The sequence below is a fragment of the Notechis scutatus genome, chromosome Z (genome assembly GCF_049901735.1).
Source record: "Notechis scutatus isolate UNSWTSFEM ecotype Mainland chromosome Z, rNotScu1.2, whole genome shotgun sequence".
In the NCBI taxonomy this organism is placed as follows: Eukaryota; Metazoa; Chordata; class Lepidosauria; order Squamata; family Elapidae; genus Notechis; species Notechis scutatus.
Genome location: NC_142025.1, coordinates 114,222,039 through 114,241,770, shown reverse-complemented (window position 1 = coordinate 114,241,770; position 19,732 = coordinate 114,222,039).

The window sequence follows — 19,732 nt, the reverse complement described above, 5'->3', positions numbered from 1 at the left end:
TTTGCCAGAACCAGATGCCATTGAAAGACATAGAAATTACAGATTATATCAAAAGAACTCTACATTTATGAACAAACAGCTTTTATTCATATAAGGGGTATTTGGAGAGTTAGGCTAAGATTAGTTAATGAAAAAAATCTTACATTGGTATGTCATAAGATGTTATAGCAGGGTTTTCATTAAATTTACTTTCAATAAAGTGGTAAATGATGTGAGACATCATCCCACCAATAATGAAATCTCCACGGTGGTACCATTCATGTGGAACAAGGAAAGCATCACTTGCAGGGCAGCTCAGAGTAACTACTCTGTGCACCAAAAACATCAGAAGAAACATCTTGATGCTTTTCTTATTGTGAAAATGTTTTGTCTTTCATCTTACCCATAGGGAAGTATATTGCATACAATAGTTCATCTAAGTATTAACCCAAGGATTATATTTGGGAATGCATCTAATGAGAATATCCACCATTTCTTTTTAAAAGATCCATGATAGTACAAATTTGTATCTTGAACATTACAAGTATTGAACAGCTACTCCGGCAGAAAAGGTCAGAGGGTTGAAACTTGAAGCAATGAATGTGTCAGGGGGATTATTACTCCTTGTACCAAACTGCTTGTGAGTCAACAATTACTTTATAGTCAGACAGAATCCTTGATTGTTGTTGAATTTAAATATCCTTTTGTGTAGCCTTTCATGTTTTGGTCTTGCTAAGAAAACACTCTGGGAGATAATTATTTTGTTTTGATGAGATAATGATTGACCAATGGTTCAACTATTTTTTTAAAAATGAAAAAAAAAATACCTACAAAAGTTGTATAAGGCAGATTTGTAATATAATGTATATTTAATTGTTTCAATTGAAGAAATAAAAATAGTGCTTTTCTCTAGGTAGCATATTTTAATTTCTACCAATTTTTCACAACACAGAATATGAAGACATAAGACATAAGAATTTATTTGTCATTACACTCGCTAGCGGGTGCAACGAAATGAGGTGCTCTTCCACAAAGTAAAACTGGACAAACACCACTAAAAGAAAAAAATTAAACTAAACACAACCAACCATACAATAATCTCTATGCAATTTAAAAATGTAAATACCCCATTACTCTCAGCCATTTAAATTCCACAAAAATCTTATGACCCTGCATTCAAACTCAAAACTGCACTTGGATAAAAACTGTTCTTAAATCTGGCCGTCCTTGTTCTTCTCCTTCTCGATGGTAATAGTTCAAAGAGCTGATGTCCCGGATGAGAGGAGTAATTCAATATATTAAGTATCTTCCTCTTAAATCTATTCCTATACAGTTCTTCCAAAGAGGGGAGTGAGCAGCCAATGATGTTTTGGGCCGTCTTGATCACCCTCTGAATTGCCTTTTTCTCGGCCACTGTACAGCTCGAGAACCATACACAGAGACAGTAGGATAATATACTCTCAATTGAACTCCGATAGAAGGTAGTCAGTAGACTCTCAGCCAGTTGTTGTTTCCTAAGAATCCTTAGTAAATACAACCGTTGTTGTGCCTTCTTAATTAAAGCAGCAGTGTTTGCGCTCCAAGTCAGGTCATTTGTAATGATGGTCCCAAGAAACTTACATTCTACCACCTGTTCCACACGAACTCCCTCTATATACAGTGGCTGAATGTCTGCTCTTTTTTTCCTATAGTCCATTATAACCTCCTTGGTCTTCTTAATATTAAATAGAAGATTATTATTCTTGCACCAGCGGATAGCTGTAGTACCTCATCCTGATATGCAGACTCATCATCCCCAGAAATAAGTCCTACAAGCGTAGTATCGTCTGTAAATTTCATTATCCTATTGTTGGGATGTTTATTTGTGCAATCAGATGAGTAAATGGAGAACAGTAGTGGACTAAGGACACAACCTTGTGGAGTGCCAATGCTAAGTGTCTTGACAGTAGAAATATAATCATTCAGTTTAACTCTTTGTGGACGGTTTGTTAAAAAATCCAATATCCATAAACAAATAGAATCTGGAAGATCTAGATCTTTGAGCTTGGCTATTAATCTGTGCGGTATGATGGTATTGAAGGCAGAACTAAAATCTGCGAACAACATTCTTACATAATTCCCCTGTGTTTCCAAATGGGATAAGGCCATGTGAAGCACAGTAATAATTGCATCCTCGGTTGATCTGTTTTCTTTGTAAGCAAACTGAAGCCCATCAAAGGAATTGGGAAGGCAGGAGATAATATAATTTCGAACTAGCTGCTCAGAGCACTTCATTGATAGAAGTTAGTGCCACCGGCCTCGGACCATTTGTGGGCATCTTTTTAGGCAGTGGAACGATGGTGGAAGCCTTGAGACAAACAGGAACCACGCATTGTATCAAGGATCGATTAAAAATTTCAGTCCATACCCCAGCTAACTGATCAGCACAATCTTTTACCACCCGACCAGGAATTGAGTCGGGCCCAGCTGACTTTCTGGAATTTACCGCCTTCATTGTCTGCCTCACATCCTGCTCATTCACAATGAAGGGGAGGCTCTGCTGAGTAAATGATGGCAAAGGGACAGTTTCAGTTTGATGGATCTCAAATCGGCCAAAAAAAAATTGTTCAACTCCTCAACCACCGCCGCACTACCATCCGAAGAGACCTTTTTTGCTTTATAGTTCGTTAGTTGTTGAACCCCCTGCCAAACCTGCCTCATGTTATTACTGAGAAAGCAATCTTCAATTCTCCTCTTATATTCGGCCTTAGCTTGCTTAATACCTCTCCTCAAGTTCGTTCTTGCAGCACTATAATCTAGATCATTCCCAGACTTAAAAGCCTTATTTCTTGCGTACAACAAACATCTAACCTTCCCGGACATCCAAGGTTTTTGATTAGGATAAACCCGGATTCGTTTATCCACCGTGACAGTATCAATACAGTGTGCCATATACTCCAACACCGCAGCCGTGTGATCGTCAAGATCAGAATGATCAAAAACTTCCCAGTTTGTCTGTTCGAAGCAGTCCTTTAGCTGCTCCATTGCTCCCTCTGGCCAGCTTTTCACCGTCTTGACTACCGACCCTGCCTGTTTTCTCAGAGGAATATACTCTGGGGATAGAAGCAGGGACAAGTGATCCGACTGGCCCAGATGTGGTAATTGTAACACCCTATATCCATTTACAATATTCGTGTAGACCTTATCCAAGGTGTTCGACCCCCTAGTGGCACACCTTATATGTTGATAGAATTTAGGGAGGACCACACGAAGATCTACATGATTAAAATCTCCCGCAATAATGTATACAGCATCTGGAAATTTGCTTTGCAAGTTGCCAATTTCATCACCCGGGAAGCCCAGAGCCAAATCTACATTTGCATCCGGCGGAATGTAAACAGCAAGAATAATAACAATGCTGAATTCCCGTGGAAGATAGAAGGGTCTGCATCTAACAGACAGATATTCCAGCTCCAAAGAGCAGTGATGTGTTATAACCTCTGAGTTTGTACACCAAGTCTCTTTAACAAACATACACACTCCACCTCCTCTGCACTTCCCCACATTTCTGTCTCTATCCAGACGATGTAATAAAAAAACGTCCATTCCATAACAACATCCATAACAACATCAACAGAATATGTTCTTTCTCTTTAACACTTTTACAACTTTTTTTTTTACTCCATTACCACAGTAAGAGACTACCATGTTTACTGATCAGATCATGAAATCCGTAGAGGAGGTGGTGTTGCTATCTTCTATAAAATGTCCCTACATCTAAAAAACATACAAGTTACCCAGGAGCTTGCTATTCCTGAGACCATCGTCTGTGAACTGTCCTTAAATATCACATTTCAGTTCTTACTATATTACAGAGCCCCTGATTATGACATTGAACATGTAAACAAGCTAAATTCACTACTAACATGGGCAACATCCTGCCAACACGCTTTTATCTTTCTTGGTGACTACAATCTACCTCATATTAGCTGGACCCTTAATGAATGTACAACTAAACCCACACATGCAACCTTCTACAATGCAGTAACAAATCTGGGACTAGAACAACTAGTAACCAACAACACAGGGCTTAACAACTGCCTGGATCTCACTTTCTGCAATAGTTTGAATTCAATTTATGGAATACAAATTAAAGGACCTATTTCCAACAGTGACTACAATATGACTGACTTTGTCCCAACATACGTCCACATGAAAATCATCACAATGATAGAATCCCCAATTATAACTTCAAAAAGGCAACTATGATCTTACAAACAATAATCTCTCATCGCTTGATAGGCAATTTCTATTCTCTGGATGCAGTACTGTTGAAGACCATTACAACATATTTTTACTTGAAGTCAAAAGAGTCATCGAACTATATGTACCATTAACATATATGTATATGTACCATCAACTCCCAAAACCAAAAAACAACAAATTACCCTTAACAATAAGGAAGGTTCAATCCAAAAAGAAATCACTTTGGCGGAAAAACAAATCTGGTCATGTTGCCAACTTCAAAAGCCGATACAAAAATTTATGCCACCAGAAAAAAACTGAATGCACCAATTATCACATTAAACAAGAGGAAAACCTTCTACGCAACCATTCCACCCATGCTTTTTACAATTCTGTAAACAACAAACTAAAAGACTCAATGTCCCACCCACCTCTGAAAGGACCTAATGGTAAAGACTGCAATGACAACACTATTAAAGCCAACCTCTTTAACACATTCTTTGGCTCAGTATTTGTAAAAAGCAATGGATCATGCCCGGTATTTCCTAGTCGAACCACAAACAACTACAATGATCTAATACATATCGATTTTACAGAAGACAATGTTGAAAAAGCACTACGCAATCTAAAACCATCTCTATCTATTGGACCGGATGGAATATGTGCCTACTTCTTAGAAAAGCTATCCATTGCCATAGCCGAACCTCTAAGCATAAACTTTGAAAAATCTTTCAGGACCAGCTCCTTGCCAAAACTATGGGCACAAGCCATGGTCATCCCCATTTTTAAAAAGGGAGACCCCAGCCTAGTTGAAAATTACAGACCAATCTTTTTATGCTGCGTCACCTGTAAAGTCATGGAATCAATTATTAACCAATCCATCATCCTCTATTTAGAAACAAACAACCTACACTCTAATAAACAATTTGGTTTCAGGAAAAAACTATCCTGTAATCTGCAACTCTTACTCTGCAAAAACATATGGACTACACAACTTGATCAGGGCAAAGCAATAGATGCAATCTACATAGACTTCTATAAAGCCTTTGATTCAGTGGTACACAACAAACTATTCCTAAAACTAAAATCTTATGGTATCTCTGGACACCTGCATAACTGGATAGAAGCATTCCTGTCAAACAGACAACAAATGGCCAAAATTGGGAGCATCCTATCAAATTCTGTACCTGTCAACAGTGGTGTCCCCCAAGGCAGTGTTTTAGGACCAACTCTCTTCATACTCTACATAAATGACCTCTGTGGCAACTGTGTTCTCTTTGTTGATGATGTAAAGCTATTCAACACTACAGACAACACTGCTACCCTTGAAAAAGACCTTGACTATGTATCAGAATGGTCAAACAAATGGCAACTTTAAATCTGAACAAACAAATGATCTGTCTTACATATTGGCAAAAAAAATAAAAAAATAAAAATAAAATACAGGCTGAATAGTCAAGACCTTCTTGATGATCCAAACTCTATCAAGGAACTTTGAGTACACATCTCTAATGATTTAAGTGCTAGAGCCCACTGTAACTACATAGCCAAAAAGGCATTAAGTGTTGTTAACCTAATCTTACCTAGCTTTTTCTCTGGTAATATTACACTAATAACTAGAGCATACAAAATATTTGCTAGACCAATACTTGAATATAGCTCATCAGTCTGGAACCCACATTACGTATCTGATATTAACACAGTTTAGAAAGTCCAGAAATTTTTCAGAAGAAGAGTTCTCTACTCCTCTACTCATTGCAGAATACCTTCTGCCACAAGACTTGAAATTCTAGACCTAGAAAACCTAAAACTAGGCTGCCTTCAGTCTGATCTAAGTATAGTACTGTATATAAAATCATACATTGCAATGTCCTACCTGCCAATGAATACTTCAGCTTCAACCATAACAATACAAGAGCAAACAATAGATTCAAACTCAAGGTTAATCACACAAAACTTGATTGCAGGAAATACGACTTCAGCAACAGAGTGGTCAATGTCTGGAATACTCTACCTGACTCTGTGGTTTCTTCCCCAAACCCCAAAAACTTTAACCTTAGACTCTCTACTATTGACCTCACCCCTTTCCTAAGAGGCCTGTAGGGGGTATGCATAAGTGCACCAACTGTCCCTGTCCTATTGTTTCTTTTATTATTTTTTATTTTTCTTATATGTATCCATGTATTCATAACTATGTTTTTACTTATACCTATTACCTTGTAAGCAATTGACAAAAATAAATAAATAAATAAAATAAAAACTTACTAATGGAATCTGGAAGAAACCTACAATTTCAGCAATACAAGATGATGTAACAACACCAGTACTCCAATGATGGCCATGAGATTCTTCTGTCTATCACATTTGTAGTTAGGGACAAATTCCTGGGATTTGAAAAGGACGTCCATGAGATACATTTTCATATATTGCCAAATTGTAGGTTTTCATGTGTTTAAGTTGATTGTTAAATTTATTTATTTAACTTTATTGTCATTGCACCTTTAACAATTAGATTAAATGCCATTTTCAGTGTACATTATACATAAAAATAAAACAAAAACACGCATCTTTCACATTCTATGCAATTGAATTGAAAACCCCCGATACTGTGTTAAATTGCACTATAAAGTAGCCGTTACTGCTCTGGGATAGAAGCTGTTTTTCAGCCTATTTGTCCTTGTTTTCATTGTCCTATACCATCTGCCTGAAAAAAATGCTAAGATGGATCTTTAAGAATGTTTTCAACTTTCTTAAGGCAGGGGGAGCTGTAAACTTAATTGTGATGAGGTTGAAGGGATGTAATCTGTTACCAGTTATTAATAATATGGGACATTTAGTGAAATTATGTGAAATGTATTCTTCCTTCTGTCTTATCCTTTATTCAAAGCTTATCAATGACCATAATAAAGAGTGATTTAATTTGATTTAAAATAAAAAGTCTGCCATTTTTTAAGAAAATCAAAGGTGAAGTTCAGCCCAAATCCTACACACACAAAAAAGGAACACCCCTCTCTGCTGAGGGAAGATCTAAATTCCTGGAGGAAATTTTAAGTGTCTTACTAGATGGAGATGATAGATACAGGCATGTAGATAGATTGAATGGAAGATAGATGGATGGATGGATAGATAGATATATGATGAATAGATAGATGACAGAAAAATACCGTGTTTCCCTGAAAATATGACCCACCCTGAAAAGAAGCCCTATCATGTATTTGAATGGATGTGCTAAAATTAAGCCCTACTGTCAAAATTGCCCCTAATAAGTTCTCACCCACCCCAGGGTGTAGGGGGTGGGATGAGGCACACAGGTAAAAATTAAGCTAGGATGGAGGTGGGAAGATGGAGCTGCCCTCCTTATCAGGCCTTGCACACCCCAACACCTGCCTTGCATTGCAGGGCCGCTGCTTCTCCTGCTGCTGCTTGCTGTCACTTGCACGCATCACCCCTGGCCTCCATTTTGATCTAGAGCTCTTTTATTGGATACGGGGGGCTTTCTGGAAGGCATCTGAAGGTGAAATGGAAGCCAGGAAGTGTTGTGCATGTCAACCCAGAGCTTGTTTTTCAGCTGCAGAAGGCTTTCAAGAATTGGAGGCTGGGGGCAATGCATGTTAGCAGCAGCAAGTGGTCGCAGAAGCGGGCTGGCAGCAGATGCCTGCTGGGCAGGGCTGTTGGTTCAGCCTCCATGAGGTGAGTTAAAACCCAAAAAGGCATTTTTTCAGGGGGTCAAAAGAAAACAAGACCCAGTCATCTTTTCAGGGAAATACCATAGGGGAGAAAGTGAGGAGAGAGCAGGTGTGAAATTCAACTACCTCACACCATCTTGGGAGAGGAGGTCAGGATGATTTGAATTGGTTCAGAGAGATGGTAGTGACGATTTGAATCAGTTGGCCCCACCCACGCCCACCTGCTGTTGTAATAACGAGGCAGTCGAGGTGTTTGATCATGATCAACTGAATCATGATGAATTATTGGAGTCTAGTCTTGCATTTATACACATTTTTAGTAATCCTCTAACATTGGTTAACTTTGGTTATTGCTTAACTTTCGTTACTGTTTAGCATAGTAATTAATACAATTAATTATCTCTAGTTAAAGTCTAACACATGTTTACTTCCTTTCTCTAATCCTCCTTTACATTAGTGACTTTGTTTGCCTTTGTTTGCTTTATAAACATTCATTACCTGAGGTTTGCCATCCAGATAAGAACATTCCTGCAATTACAACTCTACATATCCTCGTTTTTTATTTTAAATGGAGGATTCAAAGATTTATGAATGTATCTCAATTGTAAAGGAGTAAGAGAGGGAGAAGCAGGATGAAACAATGCAAATAAATTTGGAATACATTGAATAAAACAACAGGTTACAATTAATAAAATAATAATAATAATAGCATAAAGGAAAAACTGTCTGAGCCAAGACCAATCAGGAAGCCAATTGGTTAGCCACTCAAAAGGTGAGTACTGAGCATGGATATTATTTTGAATGTATGATTGTAAATTGGCAAGCTCACCCTCAATAGTTTTATTCAAAGAATGAAAAATTCTGAGGATGAACATTAGTAGCATATTTATCAAAAAAGAACCACATATTAGGATTCTTAATCTGCCAACCAGCACATATCGATCCTGTATTAGATTGATCAGAGGCATTAAAAATAGGAAAATTGTCAGGATACATATCAGGAGCTATATTAAGTCCATACAAAGAAGAATTAAAAGTACCTGACAACCAATAGTAGTTAGAACAATAACTATAATTCCCTAGCTTTTTTAATATGTGCTGAGCAGCATCATAATCAGACCAATTATGAAGCCAAGTGTGTTTAGCATGACAACAGAAACACAGACCCCTTGTAAATTGACTAATTTTCAAATAACGCCAATGGACAGAATTCAATTGCATAGGGGGTTTAGAAAATAGCCAGGAGTGTGAAATAGATTGTAGTTGTGAGTCAATAAATGTAGAAAACATGATCAAGTTAGGGGTAAAAGAAATTTGACCAAATGCCATAGGGGGCTCATAGTATAAAGTAATATTTGTGCCATGGGTCCTAAACATATATTGTGCATGACAAACCCACAAATTAGGGTTAAGATGAACCACAGAAGTGTCATTTTGAGCAGAAACACCATTAACCATAAACAAGAAAATACAAAGTAAAATTGTAACAGAATTAGCAGTAATAATAGCAAAAACAGCAGCAACAAGATTTTCAGGAGTCTGAGGTAATGAGGCCTGTTGCAGTTGTTGTTGAACTTGATATGTAGTAGATTTAACCTGGCCCCAAGTGATGGGTTGTGGGCAGGTTGACCTTGGAGGATGGACTTCCGTGTTCAGATGAAGATTGAAATCCGGAATCGGGTTGTGAAGGCCCTGATGCCATGCCATGATACGGACAAACACAGCGTGCTGGAACCCACACTGCTTGTCAAGTAGAAGGATCTTCCATGGCGGCGTAACCGCGACCGCAGGTGATCAGCGGTGTAGGGCCTTTCCAGGTTGGATCTGGAGCTTGGCGATACTTTACCAAAGGCCTTGCTAAAGATTCAGTAGTTCGAAAATGCAAATTAACAGGTGAGTCTGCAAGAGAATCTAAAAAGGTTAAATAATTCCAAGTATATAATGCTACAGCAATGAGATTTTGAATCTTTCGCAGATGGTAAGGGCCAGACTCAGTTTGTAATTGTTTCTGAAGCAATGCATTAAAAGTACGATGAGGTCGCTCAACTATGGCTTGACCCTGAGAGTTGTAAGGAATTCCGTGCACTAAAGTAATATTCCATTTCTGACAAAAGGTTTGAAATTCCTTACTAATATAAGCGAGGCCCTTGTCAGTTTTCAACTGAGAAGGCCAACCCATTACAGCAAAAGAGGATAGGCAATGAGAAATAACATCTGAAGTACGTTCATGTTTTAAAGCAGTAACCCAAAGGAAATGTGAATGAGTGTCAATAGATGTGTGAAGATAACAGTATGGCTTAAAGGTTGAAAACTGAGTTACATCCATTTGCCAAATTTGATTAGCTTGGGTTCCCCATGGGTTGACACCCACTGGAAAGGGAACTGCCAGTTGCTGACAAGCTGGACTAGCACAGACAATATCCCGGGCTTGAGATAATGAAATTTTAAATTGCTTTGTAAGCGATTTGGCATTTTGATGAAAATAAGAATGGCTATCAAAAGGATCAACAAACAAAGATGCAACATCCTTTAAGGATTCATCTGCCTTCTGATTTCCTTCAGTCAAGGCATTAGCAAAGGGAGTATGATTTCAAATGTGTTCTACATACAAAGAATACAAGCGAGTTTCCAAACTTATTCTTTAAGGATAAAAACAAGGATAACAAATTCTTATCCAAAGAGAGAGCACAATAAGAAAAGGGAAGAGATTGCATAGCTAAATACACATATTGAGTATCAACAATCAAGTTAATAGGTTGGTCATTGAGCAATTGTAAAGCCAAAATCACAGCAGCCAGCTCAGCACATTGAGCTGAAGTCTGCATGGCAGTAAATTTAGAATACCATTGTTGTTGAATCTGCCAGATGACCACACCCCTTGTAGGTGATCCAAGAGCTTTAGAAATAGGATTTCGCACAAAAATGGAAGAAAAGGCTAGATTTAAAGTAGTAGTAACCACTATTCTAGGATCCTTGGGTAAAGAATAGAACAAGTTTCCCACATATTCAGAAAAGGCTATCTGATATGATTCTGAAATCATCATCAAATGCTCATGTTCAACTTTTGTATGAGTGAAAGCTATGCTAATGAGATCCTGTCCTGTAAGATGTAAGGCTCATTTACGACCTTTAATAATAAAATCCTCTAATGCTGATTGATATGGATAAATGTTTCTAGGTGGAGTAGCTGACAAATTAATCCATTCATGAATGTTGACTGCTTGTGGAGAGGCATTAGAATAAAGACATCCCGTGGGTAAGGGTGCAGTAGGAAGAATAGCTAAACAAACTCCTATTGTTAAGGATGTTATCCTGTCCACATATCGATGCTTAAACTTATTCAATATTTCTTGAAAGCATGTTCTTTGAAGATCAGTTAATACAACTAGATCTCCTGGTGATTGTGCTCCCTTCAAAGACTGAAATAAGGGCAACATATCACCAGTTGTAATGTAGAAGAATGGGCGTGCCCAATTAATAATACCAAGTAATTTTTGCCATTGTACTAAGGTATATGATTTCTGTACTTGTAATTCAGGAAGAATTGGAATGGAGCAATTGTGCAACATTCTATGTCCTAAGTAGGTATAAGGTTCTACCTTTTGAATTTTGTCTGAGGCTATATACAATCCCTGTTGTTCCACAATATCCATTAACTCTTTTAACAACTTAGATTCATCAAAATCTGGGGCTGCTATCAATATATCATCCATATAATGATAGACTAAATAGGAAGGAAATTTATTCCTAAAGGGTTGAAGAGCATTATCTACGAAATATTGACAAAGTGTAGGGGAATTAAGCATTCCCTGAGGCAACACTTGCCAATGATATCGTTTTGTGGGCATGCTATTATTAAAAACTAGGACAGTAAATGCAAATTTTTCTTTGTCTTGAGGCTGCAAAGGTATAGTAAAAAAGCAGTCTTTAAGATCTACTACCAATAATTTATAAAAATTAGTAATTAAGTTTAAATCCTGCAGGAGGCACCATTTCCCATTTTTCTTTTTTATAACAAAAACAGGAGTATTCCAAAGACTAGTAGAAGATTCTATATAACCAGCAGCCAATTTTCTTGAACCGATTGTTGTAAAGTAGCAAGTTTTTCCCTTGATAATGGCCATTGTCCCACCCAAACCAGCATAGAACAGAGCCAGTTAAGAGGAAGAGCCATCATCAAGAATCAAATGACCATTAAGAAAAGAAAGGATATCATGGCTCCAAATATTCATACTAGTATTTGGTATGAATATCTAGAATGTATGGTTGTAGGAAAAAAGACTTACCATCAGATGTTGTGACATTCATTTCTTAAACACTCTGCCAAGCAGCTATAGAACCTCCTATTCCCCATAATGAATAAACTGTAATTTTTGCCACTGTACTGGCCAATGAAAAGAGGAGATGACAGTAACATCAGCTCCAGTATCCAATAACCCTTGAAATGGTTGTTTATTTAGGAAGAGTGTTAACAAAGGATGAGAGGAGTTCAGCTGATGAAGTAAGCCGACAGATAAAGAAGTTGATCCAAATCCTGCATCCACGTGATTAACTATACCAGGAGATGGATTTTCATATAGAAGAAGGAACAGTTGAACAACAGAAGAATTACAAGGAAGAACTTGAGGAAGATTCACCCAAACCTGAATCATGAGGATACCAGTGTAATCTGAATCTATTACCCCAGGCACAACAAAACAGCCCTTTTTGTGTGCAGAAGAATGAGGGAAAATTAAGCCAACTAATCCTGAAAGAAGAGGTCCTTTAAATTGAGATGGAACTATTTTAACTTCCAAGGGAAATTTAAACTCAATTTCCTCTTGAGTGATTAGATCAATCCCAGCGCTACCAGCTGTGGCTGGGGAGGAGTGAGAGAGACTGCTGGAGGAGTCAGGTAATATTTGCTTCCAATCTTCAGGAATCATTGTATAACCATTTTTTTATTCCTTCTACAAGTCCTCTTGTAAAATTACCACTAATCCCATAGTCTGTAACTACCTTTTTAAACTCTCTTAAGATCTGATAAGGCAGACCCTCCCATTCTGCTACTTGCAGTCCAAGCTGTGGCCCCTGACCAGGATGATATTGTACTGGACAAACAGACACTAATTCTGCAAGTTCTGTTCCTGAGACAGAGGCATCCTTTTCACAATTCTCAACCATTTTCTGAAAAGAAGACTGAACAATAGAGTCAGGAGGCTTTTGCCCTGTATCTGCAAAAGCTGAGGGAATTGAAGACAAATATTCAGGTGAAGAAGGAGGATAAATGACAGCATTAGTATAACGTGAAGGTGGAGGTGTTAAAAGAGAAAGTTCATTGTGACCAAATTTTTCAATTGCATGCCTACATTAATGCCACACCTGCAAAACTTCTATTTTTGCTCTAGGTTCAGTATGCAATGTATTCCCTATATGTTCCCAATCAGTTAATTTTAAAGACCCCTATTTTGGATACCATAAGCACTGAGCTGCAATCTCCTGGACCAGCCTTAAGAGATTTTTCTGTGGTACCTCAGTATTATTTTTCTTCAACAAATAGCCTAATTCATCTACATGCTTCCTTTGTTCCTCAGAAAGCGAAGACCCCATACTTACAGAAACCCAAAAAGGTTGAAGAAACCACAAAGGGTTGAAGGTGCACCAAATCCTTGCTGGACGAAGTAAGAGGGTCCCTGTTCATGCGCCACTTGTTGTAATGACGAGGCAGTCGAGGTGTTTGATCATGATCAACTGAATCATGATGAACTTTATTGGAGTCTAGTCTTGCATTTATACACATTTTTAGTAATCCTCTAACATTGGTTAACTTTGATTATTGCTTAACTTTCGTTACTGTTTAGCATAGTAATTAATACAATTAATTACCTCTAGTTAAAGTCTAACACATGTTTACTTCCTCTCTCCAATCCTCCTTTACATTAGTGACTTTGTTTGCCTGAGTTGTATTTGCTTTATAAACATTCATTACCTGAGGTTTGCCATCCAGATAAGAACATTCCTGCAATTGCAACTCTACAACCTACCTTCTTCCTTTTAGAGACTGAACCCCACCAAGCCATGCCCACAGAGCCAGTAGGGGAAAAATTGAATTTCATCCCTGGTGGGGAGAGAGAAATTATTCAGAATCAGAATAGAGCTAGAAAGTACCTTGGAGGTCTTTTAGTCCAACCCCCTGCAAAACCAGGAGACCCTATACCATTTCAGACAAATCACTGTCCAGTCTCTTCTTAAAAACTTCCAGTGATGAATCACCCACAATTTCTGAAGGCAAGCTGTTCCACTGGTTGATTGTTTATTAATTCGTTACTTGTCCTGCCCTCTGGTTTTTTGGAAAATAAATTGACCTCCTCCTCTTTGTGTCAGCTTCTCAAATACTGAATTATTGCCACCATTCCGCCCCCCCCACCCCCCAGTCTTTTTTTTCTCTAGACTAGCCAAATCCAAATCCTGCAACCTTTTTCCCATATGTTTTACTCTCCAGGCCTTATATCAGCTTAGTTGCTGTTCTTTGCACTTGTTTTTTCAAGGTCTCAACATCACTTTTTGTAATATGGTGATGAAAACTGGATACAGGATTCCATGTGTGACCTTATTATGGCTTTATAAACTGGTATTAATACTTCACATGATTTTGATTCTATGCCTTTGTACAACCAAGGATTGTATTAGCTTTTTTGGCTGTTCTGACACACTGCTGGCTCATGTTTAGGTGATCATCCACTAAGGACTCTAAGACCCCCCTCACAGTTCCTGTTTTTGAACCAGGTTTCACCTAATCTGTACTTGTAGGTTTGGTTATTCCTGCCGAGATGTAAAACCATGCTTTTCTCCACAATAAATTTCATTTTTATAGGATAGGATAGGACAGGACAGGACAAGACAAGACAAGACAAGACAAGACAAGACAAGACAAGACAAGACAAGACAAGACAAGACAGACAGACAGACAGACAGACAGACAGACAGATAGATAGATGAGAAGAGAGAGAGAAAGAGAGAGGCAGAGACGGAGACAGAGAATAGACATACAGACAGACAGACAGACAGATTCTATGGACAGGGCCAATGGCCCAAATGATAATGAAAGTGCAATCCTAATTCAGACAGAAACTACTTATTCTGGACTTCTCTGCAAGTGATGTTTCCCCTGTTTTCATCATTGGTGGCATGATGTCCCACATAGTTTACCAATTTTATAAACTGAAGTTTAAGGAAACCCTTATGACATACCATTGTAAGATTATTTGTTTGTTTGTTTGTTTGTTCATTTGTTGGTTTATTCATTCATTCATTCATTCATTTGTGAGAATTTATATGGCCACCCACTCACTGTCAGGGTTTTTGGGCTGCTTAAAAAAAAACCAATATGAAAAAAAATAAACGTAATAAACCTTCCCCCCCCACACACATGCACTCCTGGGGATAACAATCAATTAGATAAGCCTTTTGATGGGCTCCATCCCACTCAGAATTCTAAAGGCCTCTTGGCAAAAGAGCCTTGTGAAAGACTATCGAAGACAGTGCCAATCTTACCTCCATAGGGATGATGTTCCAAAGAGAGGGACCCACCATAAGCTGGTCTTCTGAGTCCTGCCACATGTACTTTCTTAGGAGAGAAGGCCCTTAATATTCACTGCCTCCCCAGTCTGGTGGGTCAGGTGGATGCGACCAGCATGAGATGGTCCTTCAAATAACATGGTCACCAGAAGAAAATTGGCAGCCATTGCAGCTCTCTCAGGAGAGATGACATATCTGAACACCTGGGCCTGCACAAAACTACCACCACCTCCTCCTCCTCCTCCTCCTCCTCTTCCTTTTCCTCTTCTTTTCTTGTGCCATATCTGTCATCAGACATTGGAGAATATGCTGGTGACCATATTTTGATCAACAGCCACACGAAAAAAAAAATGCTGCTGAGTTTTGTTCAAACCCAGTCCCTTAGATTTTGAAGCCATGATGTTCTTCTTCTGCTTGGACCTCATTTGCCTTCAATCTTTCCCTGGAGGATTAAGTGAAGTAGGCTGTATTTTCCAGGATGTTGCATCACATTTCCAAAATATTCTAACTTTCACTTTTTTATGGTTTTGATAATTTCCCTTGATTTTCCCAGGTAGCATATCACCTCCTCATTTCCATATGGGTGACTGGATTTCAAACCAATTGGACCTTCTGGATATTTTCCAAGGGAAGCCCCATATAAAGCTACTGATGTCATAATTGGTGGCATGGTGTCCCACATAGTTCATTACTTTTATGAATTGAAATTAAAGAAACATCCCCATGTAAAGCATTGTGACATAGAGAGGGTTTTTTTTAATGACTGAAGTTTTTTTTCTTTTTATATTCTTAGCCCGTTCCCCCAAAATTGTTTATTACAAAATTGTTACAGCATAAATGTAGTCTTTATATCTAATAGAAGTCATTCTGTCTTTCAAATGTTTCTAGTTCTGGAAGAAGAAATAATATTCTTTAGAGTATGTTCAAATGTTAACAGTAGAATATTAGAAACTTTGGTGCAAGAAAACCTTTAAGTGAGTTTAAGGTAATTCTTTTAAAAGGTTTTGCATTGTTACTCCTCACAAAATATACATACACTAAATAACTGATGCGTGCTGAATATGTACATATTCTATTTTGTGAAAAATTGATAGAAAATAAATGTTTGTAGATTCAAAAAACACTTTCAACAATTTTAACAACTAAGCATATGTTTTCCCTTATATTTTTCCATTAGATACATTCTCAGATATAAACCTTGCATCAATCTTTCGATGAAATATTGAATTATATGTACTTTCTGATTGGTAGGATGGAAGGGAAAACATTTTCATAATAACAAAAGCATGAAGATGTTTTTGTGATGTTTTTGGTGCATAAAGTAGTTACTCTGAAAATGCCCTGCAAGTGATACCTTCCTTGTTCCACATGAGTGGTAACAGCCTGGGGACTTGGTACTTGGTGGCATGACATCTCACTTCAGTTATCACCTTTATGAAATTAAATTGAATGAAAATCCTTCTAAGAAACCTTATGAAATACCAACATAAGAATTTTTTCTCTATCTAATCCTAGATTTTCGAAAAATCCATTATATGACTAAAAAGTTATTTGTGCATAAATGTACAAGTATAATAAGTATAATCTCTGCCTTCCCTTTTTTCAATTGAATCTTGTTTGGAAAAAAGAAATAGCTTTCTTTACATTATCTAAAAGTCTTTCACATGAAATGTACAAAATTTCAGATCAATAAGTCTCTATATGAAGATTTACTGGGATAAAGATGATTTTAGAAAGAGTCGGCATTATCTTTCCTCACAAAACATACATTCAGTAAATAAGTGATAGCTCCTGAATCTGTTCATATACCACTTTTTGAAAATGTCATAGAAAATATAGTACTTTGAAAAAAGTGACTACTGTATTTGCTGTTGTACATATTTCTTGTAAATCATGGAATTACTTCGTAAAATAAATTTGTAGAAATTACCAGTAAAGGAGAATATGTTCAGGGAGGAAATGAAGGGTCCTTTGATTGATTGTTTTCTTGCAGGCATTTTTTTATCCAAACTAGAGAACATCCTCAGTGCTAGGAAGTGACGATGTTACCTATTTTGGGTAATGAAATGTCTATAAGAAAACCACTAAGCTCAGAGAGCACCAAGGACCCCTCTGTAGAAATGATGTTGATGTTGTTATGGATTAATTAAGGAAGAAAGCAGGAAATCCAGGAAACTTCAAATGTCAGCAATACACTCCAGGAATTCAACATTTGTTCCTGACAAATGCCCCTCCCCACATGGTCTCCTTATGTCTCAGTCCCCAATTGTGGCTTGTCAAGGCAGGCAAGGCACTCTCCTCCAAAATAGTCAGGTCAGTCTGCATTGTTCTCTCATTCTCTCCATTCTTAATACTGGAGGATCAGGAGGGGGTGGTCCTTTCTCATTACCTGAGCTCTGCCTCTCATGTTCACTGCTTAACCTCTCTTGGTCATCCTGCTCCCTTTCCTCCCTCCCTACAAGCCATCCCAAGCCTGAAAGGCCCTGGCCTGATTTGGCCTGTCCATCCCCATTTACCTCTGAAGGCAATTTTTGTTCAGATGTACTTTCTGTTCAGAAAGACTTCCAGAGCTTGGGGTATGAACTTAGTAATATGGGCTGTAAGATGATCTTTTCAGAGGTTCTATCAGTAACAAAAAGGGAAAGGCCAGTGTGTAGCGGAGTTTAATGTGTGGCTAAAGGAGTGGTGTAAAAGGGAAGGCTTTGGTTTTATTAGTCATGGTGTCTGCACTGGTCCAATGAAAAACTGTACAAAAGAGATGGTTTGCATCCATCAAAGAAAGGGACTGAATTACTTGGAATTAAATGCACAGATTTCCTGGATAAACATTTAAACTGAACAGCGGGGACAGAGAATTAATGGATTCAGAACATTTCTGTCCCCAGCAACCTAAAACTAATAAGGATACCAGTGCATGCAAAATAGATGTTTGTGCACGTAAGATTATCAACCTTGCTGTCAACCAAAACCAAGCATTTAATAGTGAGTGCCATACCATGTGTATTAATTGAACAAGTGGCAAGAAAGTAGGGGCAGGCTAGAACAACACAGGTTATGTAGACAGTAAACACAGTGTCAGACATAAAGATCTCAAGTGCCTATATACAAATGCCCAAAGTCTGGGGAACAAATAGGGTGAACTCGAACTACGAATACATGAAGGTAGATATAATATAGTTGGAATAACAGAAATTTGGTGGGATGAAACCCATGATTGGAACATACTGGTAGAAGGATACAAACTATTTAAAAAAAACAGACCCCATAAAAGTGGAGGTGGAGTTGCACTGTAGGTAAAGGACCACTATATTGCTACAGAAATGCATAAAACCAAAGATGAAAACCTCCTAGAATGCATATGCAGGAAACACACAACAATAGTAATGGGAGACTTCAATTATCCTGATATCAATTGGAAAACTAATTGTGCACCAAGTGAGAAATCAAATAAGTTCCTAACCAACCTGTTGTCCAAAAGGTAGAAGGTGAAACTAGAGGGACAGCCATACTGGACTTAATTCTTACAAACAGAGAAGAAGTGATAGAGGGAGTTGAAACTGCAGGAACCTTGGGTGAGAGTGACCATGTCATACTAGAATTCAACATAACACAAACACAAGCAATAGAACATAATGACACCAGAGACTTGGATTTTAAAAGAGCTGATTTCAATAATCTCAGAGAGAACTTAGGAAAGATTCCATGGATAAAAATCCTAAAGGGGAAAACAACTCAAGAATCTTGGGAAACTCTGAAAAGTATGATCATAGAAGCCCATACCAGCACAATACCTCTGAGAAAGAAAAACAAGAAACCCAAGAAGAAACCAGCATGGCTGCACAAAGATCTATCTGGTAAATTGAAAGAAAAAAAGGACAAGTACCAAAAATGGAAAGAAAGACATACAACTAAGGCAGAATATAACACATGTGCATACCTGGTTCTGACTAAAACCATAGGGGTGGCTGCATGTTGAATCAATTGGATTTTCCAGATACTTTTGAAAAGTAGCCCCATGTAGACCCCCATGTGTGTGCTGATTTATTAATTAGTGGCATAGTGTCCCATATAGTTTATCAATTTTATGAATTGAAATTTAAGGAACATAGTTGCATATAACCATATAACACCTCATTGTAAAAGTTTTTTTTTTCTTTTTTATAATCTTAGCCAGTTCTCTCCCCCCAGCCCCAAAAAATTGTTTATATGGATAAACAGTGTTTCAGCATACAGGAAATGTAGGCCTTATTTCTAATCTGTAACATATCTGTCTTTCAAATGTTTCT